This window comes from Thermobia domestica, chromosome 11 (genome assembly GCF_964235325.1).
Source record: "Thermobia domestica chromosome 11, izTheDome1.hap1.1, whole genome shotgun sequence".
NCBI lineage: Eukaryota > Metazoa > Arthropoda > Insecta > Zygentoma > Lepismatidae > Thermobia > Thermobia domestica.
In genome coordinates this window covers 166,686,140-166,705,204 of record NC_137464.1, presented here as the reverse complement: position 1 = coordinate 166,705,204, position 19,065 = coordinate 166,686,140, and positions in this window count along the sequence as shown.

Below are 19,065 nucleotides of genomic sequence, written 5' to 3'. Positions count from 1 at the left end.
TAGCCGATTCATATGCGTCCCGTTTTCGCAAGTGAAAATTCTGGTCACCTTGTCTAACCTGGACGACAGTAGTGTGAAAATCGATCAAGGGGATGCAAGCAAGCAATTGACAGAAATGATCTGTTAAAATACTGTATTTAAAAATATATACTGAAAAAATACATAAGCAAAATTTAAACAATTTATAACTGATTTACAAAGAGCCAAGAATGTAAATTAAAATTAAGCTGTTTCCTATGATTATTCAACTGACAAATATTACGAGTGTTGTGACAAAGAGGTTTTAAATACCAAACACAAAGTAACTACTTAGTAAGAACTGTAGTTTCAACAAAGTTGGTGTATCATAATAATAATAATATTACTAATACTAATAATAATAATACTGCACTATAGTGGTATGCAGAAGTCTTTATGAAAATAAAAATAAATTGTCCAAAATGTGATTATTATTATTATTATTATTATTATTATTATTATTATTATTATTATTATTATTTAAGATTCGAGAAATCATGTTCCATCTGAAATCGTAAAATGGGTCGAACATAAACACGTATGAACAACGAGCGGGAAGAGGGTGCATAAAGTAGGCAGGATTTATTGAAGGGAAGGCGAGAGTTCAAGCTGAAGAACTTCGTGAATAAGAAAGGATTGTCTCTGTAAAGCTAAACTGAAGTAAGTGCGCGCCATAGACGCACGAACTTGCATGACCAATATGTATGAAAGGTTTATTTCATCATGCATCTTGAAAGAATTTTTTACCCACACACGTACCAATATGCTGTCCAACTTACTGAAAGTAGTTTGAGAAATGTGGAGGACGAGGTAACGCGTTCTTTTTCTTTCTGCAACTGCACGACCTTGGCATGCGACGGAGGAGAGAGTCACGTGATTTCTTCCGCTGTCGTGATTGGCGGACCTAAATATAAAACAGCCACCTTGCATGAACGAGCCCATACACGGTAAACATGCATGCAGAACGGCAAAAACATCAAGCATGTTTTCAGAAGATTTTCAAAACTTTCAACATGAATGAACAGGGCCATACACGATCAACTTGCCTGTGGTTTTATCATTTTTCATGCAAGTCGGGCTGTTTCTTCAGCTATGTGTTTACGTGTATGGGCCTCATTTGAGATGGAAGAATTCTTTAATGTGATACCGCCAGACATCAGCATCAGAAGTAAAAATATTTGCAGGGAACACTGCAGTCCATTCATAAGAAGGGTTGAAACCGGTTGTGGAGTTGATTGGCAGGTTACAAGGTCAGCCATCCTTCTAACCACTGGAATTCTAGCAGAACTAGCAAAAATAAATTGTTTTAGAAAGATAGCCAACATCCGATGAAGACAGAAGGCATATTTTTGACAAGTTTGCATAATAAAGAAAATGTTATTGTTGCTCTAGAAGTGCTTAATTAGGATAATAATAATAATAATAATAATAATAATAATAATAATAATAATAATAATAATAATAATTATTATTATTATTATTATTATTATTATTATTATTATTATTATTATTATTATTATTATTATTATTATTATTACAACCAGTAATGCTATGCTTGAAGCAGCAAGCGATACTTTTCCTTCATCACACTAATTAGAACGCAAAACTATAGGAGTAAATCTTTAAGCTGGAACAAGACAAATATACATTGGAACAGAAAGAGATGGTTCTTTTTCCAGGAATTCTGAAAACCCTGTCCACCCCTCTAAACCTTCCGCTAACTAGTCTTCGCGACACGTGGTAGGGATTTATGATCCCTTCTGGCTAAAAACCAATGTTGCCTCAATTCCTTTTTCCTAGTTGATTTTTTTTTATTTTTTTGTTGTTAACTGAGAATAGGAAGGAAAGCTTTTTCCTTATTTTGCCGGACTTTAACTACACAAGTGGATCACAGGTACGGCAACATTGACAGCAGTGACAGCTTAACGGGATCTTATACCTTTTACTAGTGGTTTCTCAGTCCCCATAAGATAACATGTAAATTTTACTTCATGAATGTCTAACGAAATATGGAACGTAACATCTTAAAATATTCCATATGAATAGAGAAAATCAATAGAAATTAATTAGCTGTTTCAATTTCACGCTTAGTGACGTAGATCGCGAGTAATGAACTTTTTTTTGGTAACATTGTAGTGGACTATATATTACATAGTGGTTGAAAGTATCTGCTCCATTTTGGTCCTCACCAACAGATGTGCTGCTGACAGACAGGGATTTCCCTCCCCCTCTCAAGTCCTTTTCGAATGGGTGTGGTAGAATGCCCCGGGGTGCCACCCTCATCCTATTTGTTTCCTTCGTTTCTGCAGAGCAGGTAGATTTTCTTGTAAACGCCAGAAAGAAGGAACACAACAATTTGAACTCTTTGCTTCTTACGACTTCCTGCTGCAGCATTAGTTAGTTTCAACTTTATAATAGCACTGCCTCAACTGTAAAAAATTATACTTTGTGTAGTAGGATCAACAGTTCGATACAGATCATGGCAGAAATTTAGCGTTCTTTTTGCAGCACTAAGTTTGTATGAGACATTTACATGAATACAAAATACATAATTCTCTCTAGTGACTGAGATTTGAAATTCGTAGCGGGTAGTTACTTCCACTTCCTGGCAACATTATTCAAATTTTCAGGAAGTAATGAAAAAATCAACTTTACTTCAAGATCCATTCAACGGAAACGATGGACTGAAACCCATGAACCAAACTGCCTGTGAATAAACATACGTAAGTAACATTAAAAAAAATACAGCAGCTCTTCCCATTGGTATAGTGTCTAACTCGCTCATTTTGGATCATGGATCTCGGGTTTGATACCCGGTGGAAGAGAATTGAAATTTCAATGCGTTACTAAGAATACGGATCCCACTGAAGGCTCCGTAATCACCAGTATCTTACAACATTGGTGCAGAAAGAGAAGCTAAACTCTAAACCCACAAAACCAACCAAGCTAATAAAGGACGGACTCAGTAATGTCACCATAATTTAGACTACGTGGGTGATTTTATAATGTTTCAGACTATGGTCATAAATATAAGTGGAACTAGGGTTTCGAACACTTCTAGTTCTTGTTACTGGAAAGTAAGTGTAATATATACACATGGTGTTAGGAAATAACTTTGGGAAGTGAATCCTCACACGTAAACGTGAACAAGCCTACAGACCAATCTTGGTGCACAAATGCGTTATTTCAGAGATATAGTCCGCAGAAAGTTTGTTGTAATTGTAAAAAAAAAAAAAAAAAAAAAAAAAACCTAGGGAGCGAAATGTTGGATAAGTGATTATTTTCAGCCTAGATTCTAGTGGATATATTAAGTGTGTCAATTTTCCAGTTTTCTCCAGGAAAGGGGTTGCATTTCTTGTACCTCTAAAAATAAAAGTAGTTTCCTGAAGGGTGAAATTTAGGGAGAAAAGAGATCTTCTCGGAAACGTCTCCAACGGATTTGGTTTGTTTCATACATCAATATTGTATTTACAAGCCTATACTGTGTTATAAGTTATTTAGGAAAAAAAGACGTATTAGTCTTGCGCTATTGTTTTCTGATGATAAAAAAAGCAATTCTGTTTGTAACCTGACAGTGTTCATTTGTCCTACAAAAAAGAATCCACGGGGTAGTTTACTCTTGGAAATAAGTTTCGATTTTCTAAAAATCATGACCCAGACAACTTTGTTAAATAAATATTTTATTAATAACTGCAAACCAGTCCAACTCGAGAGCAAAGGTCAACTAGCTCTTTTCGCTCAGAATCAAAACTTTCCTTACAAAAATGAGCAAGCGCTTACGAATTTTATTGAAGATTATGTAAACCTAATTGGTTGTCGTAGAATGTTATACCGGAAGGTTTTAAACATCCAGCTTTATCCTAACTTAGCTCTAACCTAATGTATCTTAGGCTCTTATCTATTTCTTAACTGTAACTGTATGAACAAATAATATCTCAGATGTTTACAATTTCTTATGCCTTATTACAAATCTAAAGTAGATTTAACTTCATGCAAATATTTTATATATTAGTTTCCTTAATTCACAATCCCTTCTTCAGACGCGCTAATCGGTTCGACTTAGTCAATCTTGAACAGTGCTGATTGGGCAGGCTAGTAAATAATTTCTGCTCTACTGGCAACTAGTTTAAGTATGGCATCGAGTTTGACTTATTTTATGGTTTAAAAAATAGAGGACACGATTATTCACAAGGTAAAAAAATTGGTTCAAAACAAGTAGCAGTGCCACATGTACACCACGCAGAGGAGTTTGGTTTCTTTGGTACGATATTTTCACAATTAATATTGAAACTGGAAATTGTAGTAGATTTCTACCACTTCCGGTTTTAGTAGAGAGACTAGACTAGAGACGAAATAGATTCTTGTGATGCCTTATTGATTGCAGAAAACCGCTTTTGTTGTCTATTACAGTTTTTATTCTATAGCTATCACCGTTAAAACCGGAAGTGGTTGATTTCCATCTCGTTTGGTTTGAATAGAGACTTAAGACTGAAGATAGTGATTATTTTTAGAACGCTGAATAGAAAGTAAAAAAACCGCTTTTCCCTTTTACCATTCCTGTTCTATGGAAATCACTATTGAAACCGGAAGTGGTTAATTTCTACGACTTCAGGTTTCAATTGAAGGTCAAACGAGGAGATGAAAGGTAAACTTGAGACGCTTGAGAGCTACTCGATTGGAGGAAAGCGCTTTCATTTTTTTTTTACTGTTTTTGCTCTACGTAGATTAATATTTATTGAAACCAGAATTATAGTTGATTTGAATCATTTTCAGTTTTAGTAGAGAGTTAATAAGAGAGATCAAATGTGTTCTTACGAAACACAAAACGGGATCTCACTACATATTACCGTTTTCGATTTATGGTGATCAATGATCAAACCGGAAATGGTTTATTTAAATCCTTCCGGTCTGAGTATATGGTTTTAATAACACAGTCAATTCCTGACTCTTGACTATATTTTGATCAAATTTGGTGATGATCCAGGAAGTGGTTCTTTAGTTTTTTCACACACACGGACAGACATGCATGCACGGATATGGTAAATATATAAGGAGTTTTGGTAAACCAAACTAGTTATTTAAAAACAAAAGGAAAATTTGGTTTTTGCCACCCCTGCATACAATTAATTCGTTCTAACCGCAGGAACATCATACTGTGGTTCTCTGTGATGAATAATATAAAACGAAAAGAAACCTATCCATCCAGACAACAAAACAAATGGCAAATAAGAAACATTTAGATTTTCTTTGGTTGTACCTAGAACCTAGGTATAGTACTATAGTTGTCAGTGGCAGAGGTGAAAGCCGTTTGGAGAATCTGTCCGCTTGAAGCAACAAAAGATGTAGAAAAGCAATCGGAAACATGTTCGATACTGAGGTTTCAAAGATCATTATCTTTGTTCTATAGTTGCCGTCGTAAAGTTGTAGGAACTCAGTAGGGAAGTGGGGGTAGGGGTGGGAACGAAGCTGCTCACTTCGTAAATGACTATGAAAATGGAGGTGGTGGACACGAGTTTCGCTCCTTAAATTGCCACAATGCATTCCTCCCCAGCATGTGTTCTTCAAAGAATGTCACCCGTAGTAATTTATGAAGTATGAAAGTGGTCTTTTGATCCTTTACCTGAAATAGTGATTCCGTCATTACGGAAGTAATTATTACAATTAATCTAAGTCATTAAGTTTAGAATTGAGATAACCACCTCCTTTGTATTGCTCTTTGACATTCGTATAGAAAATTGCAAGTTTCTAAGTGCAGTATTTTGTAAGATATTTATGAATTAAATTTTACATGTTATCTTATGGAGATTCTGAAGCTCCTGATGATGGGTAGACATTCCATTAAACGCTCGCGAGGACTAACCGAGGGTTGTGGGGGTGAAAAGATGCAGTGGTTGGGGAAAGAGCCCTTTAAAGCTGTCCCGATGTATACTATGTTTTATAAAACTCGAAGCTTTTTGCTTTTAAACAAAATTTCAGAGACGTGTTTTATTTAAAATGGCTTGCTTTATCACATTACTGACCTAGTTCTACTCTAAGCAGAAGAAATGGTTGTAATGCCTCAGAAAAAAAATATATTCCACCAAAATAGAATGATTATGGAATATTTCAACAGGGGGCATTCAAATTAATCGTTGCAAGTACGCATGACTTTTGCGTCCATATCTTAATATAACAAGTAATTATTTCTCCGTATCATCTCAAGTATTGAAGGTTAAAACCTGGCACTGTCCCTAGCATACACCACTGGTGGAATGTGTATTTTTTAATCGTACTAGTAAGGTGATAAAATTAGACCTCACTTTTGACTGAATTCCAACATTGTGAATTTGGAAAAGCCTCATATTGTATCAAAATCAAATTGATTTTAACACGTTTTTATGTAAGATGTTTTTAAACTTGTAGGAAGAATAACTTCAATCTCTCGCTTTCGATTGATTTTAATTGAATGATTGGAAAAAAACCAGGAGCCTTGTCGTTGAATAGGAATGCATGAAAGCACGTCATGGAAAGCTCATAAATGCGACTGGTGTTTTCTTTTTAAGAGTCCAAGTTGGACCATTATTCACATCTTGCTGCGAAATACACACAGTGCATTTGGTCCAAGAGTGGTGACTAAACACACTATATGTTATCAGTTTGTAAAATTTCGTGCCAGTGACAACATTGAAAAATGAACTCCGCATACGCTGACCAACAGCAGTTCTGATGAACTCCTTAGGGACAGTGTGAAAGCGTCCCTTGAAAACGTGTTCCTGAAATTGTAGACAAATTTGATACATGTCATGGATATCGTTCACGGCTCCACGCAATCGGCAAGCAGGAAAAGTTTGACTCATGCTATGCGAGTTGATATCGGCTAATGAGTGTCACCAATAAAAGGTATGCGATTCTCTAAGTATATGGAATAACCGGGAAAGTTTCTTGCATTTGATTGTCACATTTATGAAAAATAGATCTGCAATTGTAAACGATAAGGACTCTAGATGACAATCGTAAACGGCCAGGACAGTACTTGCATCATGACCACTTCCAGTAGCAGTTTCCAAAATCACCATCCACTCACGGGCGATTATGTAATGGTCTGTGGTGGGGGTTGGAACGGTACACATAAAATTTTATTATTGATATTTATATGAACAATTTTCTTTTCATTTCGGAAATCCTTGAACTCGATCTACACTGTTCCATGCCACAGATTTCTCTCCGCAGGATATTCTTTTTCTTTTTCTGGTAGATTGAATTGGTAGGCAATCTTCTTTTATATAATCATAAAGTTTTCTTTCGATTGCTCTTGTCCAACAACACTGTGCTTCTCACACGTATAGTTCCATTCAAGTCTAATGTCAACTTCAGGAGATTTGTTGTCTTCTCACTTAAATTTATAGAAGAATCAACTGGCTCTAGACGCCAGAAGCACCTGTTATAAATATCACAAAAAAATACTTTCTCATCTCTTACCCGCAACTTTCGAAAGCATCTGTAGAAGCGTCGCTTCTTCTCAATCTAGATATATACAGTTTTCTTCTAAAATCCGTCAAATTCCATAAAGCAATCCGAATTTTGAAAATAGCAGTGAGTTAAGGAAATAGCTAATCAACTTTAAAGAACTTTGTAAAGAAACCAGAAAGGGGGAATAAGATTGTTTCCAAAATAGCTCCAGTTCGTTATATTTCTGTAGAGATGCATAGATAGAAATTCGATTGAGTAAATGTTTTAAGTTAGATAATGTGGCACTCATATGTTGAGCTTCTTTCCTGTAGCCAGCTTTCTCCAAATGGTTTATCACGTTTGGTGATGAATGATTAGGTCAGGGATAATGTCATGACTTTTTACACACCAGTCTTGCTTGACTTTCACCAAAAGCAGACTAGCATACATGTTTTCTTTAATTTCGCCTTCTGTGAGTGGAAATTTGGACATCAATATTCCTAGAATGAAACCACCTGAAACGTCTTTAGTTTCTTGAATTGTCATGAGCAACCTTTCGGTTTGTTTTGATAACTTATCTTACCCATGAACATACAAAATTTCTTTACAGGCCTGCGCATCATTCGCGCCTTTATTGAAACAAAACTGTAAATTGAGGCTGTTTTGTTGGAAGTTCATGACTTTCATGGCACAATACCATAAATCTGATTGCAAAACACTTTTTTGCACTCTACTAGCATCAAATGTCACCTGTCAAATGACGTTAAGCTTAACCCGCTGCAACCCATATACTCTGGCATTTTTGGGACACTACGGTCAGCTCGAGTTCAAAAAGGTTCAACATTTTACACTAGTTGATACCTCTATTTAGTGATAAGAAGAAACTAACTATATGTAAGGTAAAAGGCTGTTAGATAATAGTGTTCTTTCTAAGTAACTTAGAGAACAACGATATTTTTTCCTAGTGAAGGGCAAGTCATATCAATGTAAAGGCTAAGAAATTTATCTATGGTTAGCTAAACATATATTGCCACGCTTTAGAAGGTTTTCTACAAACTATACTTATGTAGGATGTTTTAAATAATAACAATTATTATTATTATTATTATCATTATTATTTGTTTCAGAAGCATTAATTCTACAAGGTGAATTAGTGGAGCTATACTAACTAAGAATGAGTGTTACGTTTACTACAACCTAATTTAGGAACTTCAATTTGCATTTCACCAACGATTATTATACGCTGATTAAAATTTTTAACAAATGTGATAGTCATTTCATACAGGAAATTAAAATACTTAGGACTCTTTAACATAGATGATCAGTCAGCATTATTGTTTCACAATTTAAAGTAGTGCCAATCGACTCCCATACTAGTTTATCCTTACATCTTTTCCTTATGTTTATCTTCACAAACAAAGACGAAAAAGGTGCAAATTATAATATAGAAACTGTTTGTCTATCCAGAGGAGTACGCCAGGAATGTATGGGGGTTTACATACTCCCTTGAGTGACATATTATGAAGAATAAGCATTTGTTATATTACCACATGAAATGTCCGTTTTTGACAAGAGCTAAATATATTTATGGAATACATTTCAGTTTCACCTCTACAATATTGTTTTTCAGATTTAAGTCATATGTACACCAAATTGGTTGAAATTGCTTCAGGTGCTTCAGAGCTATGTTGGAGTATAAACACACAAAACGAGACACATTCATCCACATTTTCATTTATATTTAATAATGATGGCCAGTTTCTAACGCACCATAGGTCAGGACATAATAAGAATCAAACCTGGGACCTTTTTCCACTTTCCTTCCATTCTAAAGCCAGAGTTTACTAAATGTGTGTAAATTGTACATTTTCTGAATCTTCGTTGTTCTATATATCTTGCTTTTTTTGTGAGTAGGCCAACTAAAGCCTAAAGAACGAACACTTGAAAGTACCAATATGATACTTTTTTTTGCAAACAGTCTGTCCAGTGCCAACTTGCAGCATGGCCTTGGTAACTGAAATGTTACGAAAATATTTTCACAATTAAAAATCAAGTCGCGATTCAGATATATTTTGATGGTCAGCTAACACTGCCTCTTACGTCTGGAGTTAAAAAGTTAACAAATCATACATTATTCAATTCCATTAGCGGGCCGAATCTGGTCTGCGGGCCGCCACTTGGCAACCGCTGAAATGCAATATTCCATTCTCTTCTCATGAGGCAACCAAAGCTTGTATTACTGAAATAGATAACCAATTTTAACTTTCCGGTCCTGCATGTTGGTGATACCAGTCATATAAACTGGTTTTAAAAATACCAAGACAACAAAAGTATTTAAATTCCACTCCTTTCTTTTGAAATTGTAACCAGCAACCACAACTTGATTCGCGGACTGTGTTAGGTACAGTTGATTTCGTATTCCAACACATTTTAGGACCTAAGCGTGGTATTTCTTATCTTGTAGTGTCATCTCGCACTGATACCCCTTCTGCGACTATAGCTCGATGATTCATTTATGAATGTGGTCTCACGATCTCACGCTCTACCAAACACCACAGGAAATAGTATATTGTCATTTACTTAGATTTGGGAAATTTACGGCTTGATGTAACATTTTATTTCTATCATTGTTTAATACTTGTCGCTGAACTAAATTCTTGTACGACAAACATTTTGTTAATGAAGAGTATACATTTTATTAAAATTTGAGTTATATAGAAGCACATTGAACACAATACGAAATTACAGAATAAGGCGTATTGAGATTTTAAAAAAATGCCTGGAAAAATAATAAAGCTAGATAAAGTTAAAATTATTTTATTTTTGACAGTACGTAGAATGCAATTTTGTTTCAATGAGTTTTAAAAATAACACCTTTCAAATACTCAGCTCCGTTTTCAATATTTTGAGAGCCTGTTTCACAAGCTAGTCATGATCGCGAGCCATATTCCATGGGAAAAGTTTATTTCTCAGCCATCTCAGACTTCAGTTCATCGATAGTTTGAAGACGATGTATGCACACCTTTCCGTTGAGGTAGCCCTACATACAAAAATCGCACGGTGTGAAATCAGGCCATCTACGAGCCTCACTCGTATTACCCCACAGACAAAATGATCAGAAAACATTTGTTTTAGAATTTCCATTCAAGGACAAGAGATTTAGGTCGTAGTATCATCTTGTTGGAAGCAGATATTTTGTAGGTCATGATCTTACAATAAGTCATCCAACTTCGGTACAAAAAAGTTCAGGCCCGCGATAATATTGAACAAAAGTCTCTGTAATGACTTCATGTTTTTCAAAGAAGTAGGGGCCTCGAACACCATAATCATAAACAGCGAACCACACCGCCACTCGAGAACTGCAGATGAAAATTCTGAAGGCTATCCGCAGCTCAGTAGAGGAAATTTTGTTTATTTACAGTATCGGACAAGTGAAAATGAGCACCATCACTTCAGATTAAAATAGAAGTCGAAGGGATATTCTGCAGAATATTGCTACATAAATTTCTTCATATTTCAGTCTCTCTCTTTTACTTAACTCTTGCACCAGCTACATCTTATAAGGATGCATTTTACAGCTCTATGAAGGATTCTTCTAACACTCCGGGTAGATAATTCAAGTTCAGAAGCGTGCTTGCGTGTAGAACATTTGGGGGATTGGAAGACTGAAAGCCGCACTCTAGCCACAATTGCTGCTGATAAGGTCCTGGTTCAGCCTGAACATTTTAAAAGGCTATGTTGAATGCAAGTAGTGCATTGTGAACTGTGTACTCTCTGCCATGTGAAAAAAAATGTATTTACTGACATTCTGTTGTGGTAGAATGTTTCTCACATGTTCAAGTTTTATAAGGTTGCCTACACAAGTCCACAGCATAGCTCCTTCGTGGCTAAGCGGTTAGCGTACGCGCATTTGGCTTGGGAGACCCGCAATCAACTCCCGGCGCTAGCTCATGTGGTTCGGATTCCACGTTAATCAGAAGGTCAACGTCTCATATAACCTCGCTACTGAACGAGGCGTAAAACTCAAAACACCTTACAAGTCCAAAGTGTAATTAAGTTAGTTCCTACGGAAGATTTTCCTTCACAAAGGATTTTTAGGAACCCGCTAGACAGCTGTCCCTAATTATTATCTAGTATTATTAGTTATCAGCAATCATTGTCGTAATTAGCTTATACCATTAAGCTTACATGCTCAATCCTTTCATTGGGGCGTGGCAATGGTATTTGTGGCTGTTGGTTAGAACCTATTTTCAAAATTAAGAATTCTTTACGTTTAGAATGTAATGCTTTTAAAATAAATTCATGGCATAGTTGCGTAAGAGGGGGAGACCGGGAAGTACCACTGGAGACGAGGTGGTAGGTGCTTTCGTAGGACCAGAGTAGAAAGAGATATCGAGAGGGAAAGGAAATTCTTGAAAGTTTACACTTGTACCTCGTAGTACATAGAAGAAAGAAAAAAAAGCAGTTGAGAATGCTCTAAGAGCATTGCCAGAATGAACTTTAAAAAGAAACATTTCCTGTCCATGGCTAATTGCTTTTATTAAAAAATGGTAGGCTATTAGGGAGAGTAATTGCATATGGAAAGCTGGAATACCTAAAAAGCATGTTGCTTGAACCATGAACCTGGATATTAAAGCAGTAGGATATTCAATTGAACGATTCGAAGTAGAAGGGGAATAGGGATTACATACTAAACAGAAGCTGAGTAGACCGCAAGCGGCAACGGGATACGAAAATGTTTCGACTATTATTGAAGGTAACGCTTCAAGCCCGTTCGCTGCTGCAACAAACCTGAAAACAACTTTAGATCTGGAATGCAGTGCAGAGACCTGTAACTGTACTCATATTATTTGTTCTGCTTTGCAGGTCAAACTAACAGATGCACATATACATGCTGACTTAGAGTTCGCAAGGACGCACATCAACAAGCAATAGGAAGCTTGTAATCGGGAGCAGTGTTGAATTCAGACATATTCACCCCGGAACGGGGTGAAGAACTCCTGGGAGGAGAGGAGTTTTTGGATGAAGTAATTTCTACATTTTGTGATTGAAATTTTGGGAGTGTCTCCGGGGGGCAATAGATTTTCTTCGGGGGAGAGATTTCCTCCGGGCTACCTCCTGAATTAATCCCTGATCGGGAGTGATAAGAAAGTGTTTAGTTTATACCAAGGATGGTAACTGTTAAGAAGTTCAACGATATGCTTGACGCAGACATGTAATCAAAATAGAGGGCTCATAATTTAAAAATAGGCAAAATATAATCTATGACTTACGGTTCCCGAGATATGGCTCCTTAAATCTCCAGAAATTGGATTTTTTGTCCAATATCTCGGGAACGGTAAGAGTGACGCCAAAAATTCCATCACTTTCTCTGATAGCTTTTGATGCTCTAACGAATAGATTGTTCAAAATTGAAAAAATCGCAAATAACACACACACACACACACACACACGCGTACACACAGACGTGGAGAATTCAGTGACAAATTTTTCAAGTTCGTTGAAAAATAGCCAATATCGGTTGGGGGAGAAATTGCATCTACGTATGATTTTTTTCTCTAATATCTCAATTTGTAGTATAAAAGTATATTATAAGAGGCAGAGTGTGGATGCAAGGACAGGGGGCAGATCTTGTAATCTTGTAATTGAATAAACTCAAGTTTTTGGCCTAAAAATAAACACAAGCTTCATACAGTCAGTGCTGTTATTAACAGGCTCAGCTCTAGGCAGTCAGTTCCCTTGACACGTTGCTCCAATACAGACATCCCCACCAATAGCTGATTATTTGTAACACATTAGAAGACTGTGTGGATCTGTTATGGTATGAGCCTGATCTTGTTACGTTATAGTCAAGATGTAGCTGAGGGGGATCGAATCTATCCGAGCCTAACTATACTGTTTCAGAGTTCGTAACCTATTTAACTACATTTTGGTAAACATAAAGAAGGTTCCCATGTGAGTTTCTCCCAAACATGTTTCCCGTCACTGGATAGCACTATGAATTATGAAGCGTTATCTGTTCAAAAAGCAAAATCGAGTCAGGTGCCAAGAGTCTTTACAATAAAATTCGACAAAAAAATACATAGTAATACGTATGTGATACTACACGTACTCCTAGACTCTATGTAGTACTGTAAGAATGTTAAAGAAATCCCTAGAAGCTTATAGATGCATGACTATCATTATTTTATATAAATTCCAATAAGTTTTCGGTAAATCAAAATATTTCAATTATGTTTACGATTCTTAACCGTTATGTATTCACCAATTATCAAAAAAAAAAAAACACGGATTTGGGCGATAGAGAGTTTATTATTATGCTACTCTTTATTCTTGTTAAAGATTAGAAGGAAAGCGTCAAAATACCTGTATCATTAAGGAAAAGTTATATTTCTAGCAAGGAATTACTTTACAGAAGCCCATTGGAGTTGGTAGGCTAAGAAGCAATGGAAATGTTATAGCTTACGTGCTTTTGTTTTCGTCCTTTTAGAGGTGAAAGTGAACAGGAAATAGGATAGTATAAACTTCTATATTCTGAAAAATTAGCACCGTTTTGGGAAGATTCGCAGATTGGAAGATTTTGAACTTTCGCCCTTGATTCAACACTTGGAGCCCCCAGTAATAACTATACTTTAAAATAGATAGATATGTAATATCATGTTATACAACTCATTTATTTAAAATAAAATGTTGCCTGTTACTTACAATATCTATTTCTGGATAGCTTTGTGATATATCATTTTGCAGTAAACACATTCTTTCTGTTACTCAGCAACCGCATTAGTGTTTCATTTGGTATTCTATCTTTAGGCTAATTTGAAACTGCTCAGAAGTGAACCTACAGTTTAAAATTAACGAACATTCAGAATTCCTTAAACGTGAACTCGAGACCACGCTCACGAAATGCAAGCGAATTTACTAACCAATAGGGTAAGCGTGAACCTTGACCGTATTTGTGCACTGCGTTCCCTAAGAACTACTTAGTCTCCGTATCAATGCGTATTAAAATCCAAGGATGGTGGGTGGCGTACGTGTTATATCAAACCCGTTGAATAATACAATAGAACTATTTCCACCTAACTGTACAGCTAATGTGTTGATTTTGAACGAGAAGTCTAGTACAAAGTCTAGTTTTCGATTTCCATTAAGTATTCATCAAAAGCTAATTGGGATTCCAGTATAAACTGTCTAACACCACTTACAGGTGCTGAACGGAAGAAAATTTAAGCTATGTTATTCCTAATGGTTATTTGGATGTTTTATAAACAACATCACTTCAAATCCTCAATCAATTCTACCCTCAGCTGGGCTTCTGACTTCATAAAAGAAACATGTACAGTATATCGTTTTACAATATAAGAACATGCGGCATCCGCTAGAAATGAAAATCTGGCAACAGCGCTGGATTCCATATGACTTTAAATTCTACATAAATATACTTAAAAAGACGCCAAATGGTAATAAACTTATAAATGGAATATTCTCGGACGCAAGTTGACTTCAAAGTGAAAAGACGTCACATGGAATGTATTATGTAAACAGCCGAATTTATTATTTTATCGAAAATCTGAGAACGGGACATGATTCTCCATATCTATAAACTATATATATACTGTAATCAAAATGTAATATACTCCAGTATTTCAAGGGGATGCCAAATGACTGCAATATGAAAAGACGCCACATGGATAGCGAGATGTGTATATATATATATATATATATATATATATATATGTATGTATGTATGTATGTATGTATGTATGTATGTATAATGTTATGAAATGTTACACTCTTAGAAATTAAGGTTCTAGAATTTACTTCACATACAAAATAGTTATTAAAAAGTAAACACTATTATATGCTATATATATATAATATTACGTTACTTATTTTTTCAAAGGAAATTCCAAGTGGAGTGTACGGATGATATGACTTTCCTTCATTGAATTGTATGATATTTAAACATAAAAATGAAGGAAACTTGATATCCCAAATTGGATTCTCAACTGGAATGGAGATTTTGATTTCAATTTCATAAATGGTTTCCTTCACTGAAAACCGTAACAAATATCGTAAATGTTAGAAATCCTCCGTTTGTGAAAATAATTGGACTAATTTTCCGTACCAGTTCTATACATATTGAAACCTCTCAACAGATAATTATTTTCCAAGAATTGGCTTCATTTAGATGATGGATCAGTGTTCGGAAACACACAGTAATATTAATACTAGTAGTAGTAGTATAAGAATATATCTGCATTTCTCTTTAAAGTTTTCATGAGATAGATTGTTATTCTGTTCGAAATTTGGATTTGCTTTCTATATTTTTCCCTTCACTCTGCCTCAGACTGTTGTTGTATACTAAACTACGATGAAACCAGCATTTTTTGAGAAAATTACTGAACAAATACAGCACTGCATTTTATGGCTGTTAATGTTGCGAAAGAGTCCTCAAAAGTTATTACTATCACTATAGGCAAATGCTCGCAGATTCAACGCATTATAGTATCCGGCTTGAGAAATATCCGGAAACTTTAGGGAATATTGGTCAATAAATTTTAATGTACTGCTCCTTTTTTTACTGTATATGTTATTGCTTCATTCTGAACATAACTTATTCTCAAACAGAATCCTTGAGTTTATAATTCTTTTCTCTTATTCCAGAACAGTTTTGTTATTTCTTCTTTACCATTTTTTTTAAAAAAAATATTTCCTCCACGGTATTCCACTTTCTGTTCCGCCAATTTAACACTCTCAAGGGATCTAATAAATTGTCATCTCATTATCGTTATTTCTATTTTGCTTTATTTCTATTTTCCATCTCTACATTCCTTTGTTAATAAAGAAATTACAAGGATAATATACCAATACTATATAGTGTGTGTTAAACTTCAGTAGCAAAAAAACTGAAAAAGAAGAATATTATATTATCTTTTTTGTACATTAACATGCTGTTTTAAGACTAATACATGAATATTAAGGTATGTTAAGACTTTTAACAAACTTATCCTCCTTTAAGGTTATTCGAATTGAGGATAAATTTAACAATTTAAGCTCATATTGAACATTATACTATTGTATTTCGATACATAACTTTATATATACGAGAAGGAAACAAAAAGTTCGTGCAGTCACCTAGAAGCTGACGAACTACGAACCCCCTCGAACATGCGTTTTACAGTTAGGTCCATCTATATTAACCCATTTGTTGCCATAATGTTTCTACTGCGTATATTTGATTGCATATCACATATTTTCTTATACATGGAACACATATTCGAAAGAAGAAAATAGATCGGGTGTATGTACCAGGGTATATCCGGTACAGTCTGTCCTATATATAAGACATCGGCCGTTTAGGTTGATAAATTTTTAAAGAAAAATAAAAATAATATCGACACATGGTCATTTTTATTAAGGTATCCGGTACTAAATTAGCCACACTACATACCGGTACATTATGTTCTAAAATCAATACACAGCATTTTTACATTACTGATTATAATCACCAAATCAAGGCACTGCGCAAAACCAACATTACATAGATGGCACGAAGTTATCAGTTTCTTCCATCATACTTTGCATCTTCTTTGCTTTCCTTCTTGATTTCGTATTAACCCTTTAGTGCGCAGCTTTTCATATATGCAAAGTTTACTTTGAAATTGTATTCCAGCATGTAGTTTCTAATTCGCACATAGAAATGCAGCTTCGCGTATCAGCGAAGATGCCCTTCCATTAATCCAGTTCTAAATTTCCGCTAGATTTCATAGTAATCCAGCGGTGAACTGTCTTACTTGCTGAAAGGTCACGCCATATTTTCATCTTTGAGCTTTCTTTGCTTGTTTAGTTGGAAAGATTTTGAACGTACTTTTTCTGTGTTATACAGAATTGTAATGTGTGCAAAAGTGCATGTACGCTGACAAATCTGTCGCGTTTTATTGGTTTTATATGATTTTTAGTGGACTTGGCAGATGTGCAAAACTGTGCATTTACACTCATATATGAAGTGCTGCCTTTGTAACTTGTGTTTTTATTATTTGCGTCAGGAGATACATTGTTGATTCTTCTGCGCATCACAATGGAGCACGTAATTAGTTTGGATAATTGACGACGGAGGAAAATGACTGCAAATGAATTTATTGTTAAGATTTGTGTCTCAGATAGTGTCTCAATGGTGGCTCAATGGCAGATAGTCGGGTCCCTGGTTGGATCCCGGCTCGCGCCAAGCGGATTTTGTGGTGGACAAATACTGGGTTTCCTCGGGGTTCTATCGTTTCCTCCCACCTTTTTCGTTCCATCATTTCATCCATTTCTCATCATCACCTTGCCGGCATAACCGTGACACATAGAACTCAAAGATTTCATTTTCCCTTAGCCTAAAGAGCATTCATGGGACGTTAAACTGGAAATTTAATTTAAATTTATTTTAATTGAATATAAGCTCATCAGTTTAGCAAACAAATCTATGCTATTCTTGAACCTGTTATACATGATGCAATGCATGATGGCACCTTGACGCTTTCTTTACGTCCTTTGTTTCTTTTTTCTTTACTTTTCTCTCTTTCTTTTGTTTGTTTCTTTGGATGAAAATCCTTTCAAAAATACTGTATATGCACTCAGTTTTTATTGTAGTCTATTCGAATTTATATTTTATTATTGCCATTATGGATTTCCCACACATTCCGCAACTATGCATGCAAAATGCACACCTGTTGGTAACTCACGTTGTAAATTTATCCATTTTAGATTTTAGATTAAAAACAACCATGTATTTTATAATTACTCCATACATAAAATTTACTTCCTATACTAGGTATTTAGTCAGAATTGAAATATCTTAAAAATTACATAGGTCAAATGTCCAATGTCCTGTATAGAGGACACTAGAAAAACAAAGCCTTGATTTCAAAATATTTTACTTCGTGAGTTTAAACAATAATTCAATCAGAAAGAATAATACTTGAAGGGTATAAATTAAATGCTTACTTTAAATTTCTTCGTTGTTTCCATGTTTTAGTCATACGACAAGTCAATCGCTATTTTAGGGTGCAATACTTCCTCCCAAATTTCACCAGTTTCCCACAAACCACGTTGGAAGAAATCATGTGCCTTTCTGAGCATGCATACACAGAAACAAATTTTAGTTAATTAATCAGTGTTGCATAATGAAATATTTTGTCGCTGTCCTATATGCAGTACATTGGCGTTAAATAGATTGCAAACTCTGGACTCGTTAGAACAGCTTTCTTTCTTTCTTGCAGGTAAACCACTTAAAGGGCGAAGATTGACAAGCTAACCCGTCGGAAGACAAAGATAGTGCGCGTTACATGTTGGACCAGAGGAGGCGGTTAAAATGACCACTGTAACTTTGTTTGGAATCGCGGTCTTATTGGTCTGAAAATTTGTTCTATTAAGAAATTATTATAAATACACCTCTTCAAATATATATATATATATATATATATATATATATATATATATATATATATGAAGGGTCGGATCCAGGATTTTCTCAGGGAGGTGCATCAATAGCTACCAGTACATTTGAGTTGAAGCGAAATGTTTTAAATGCTTTTAGGCATCTGCGGCGTGAATGAGAAAATGTCCTAGAATTGCTAA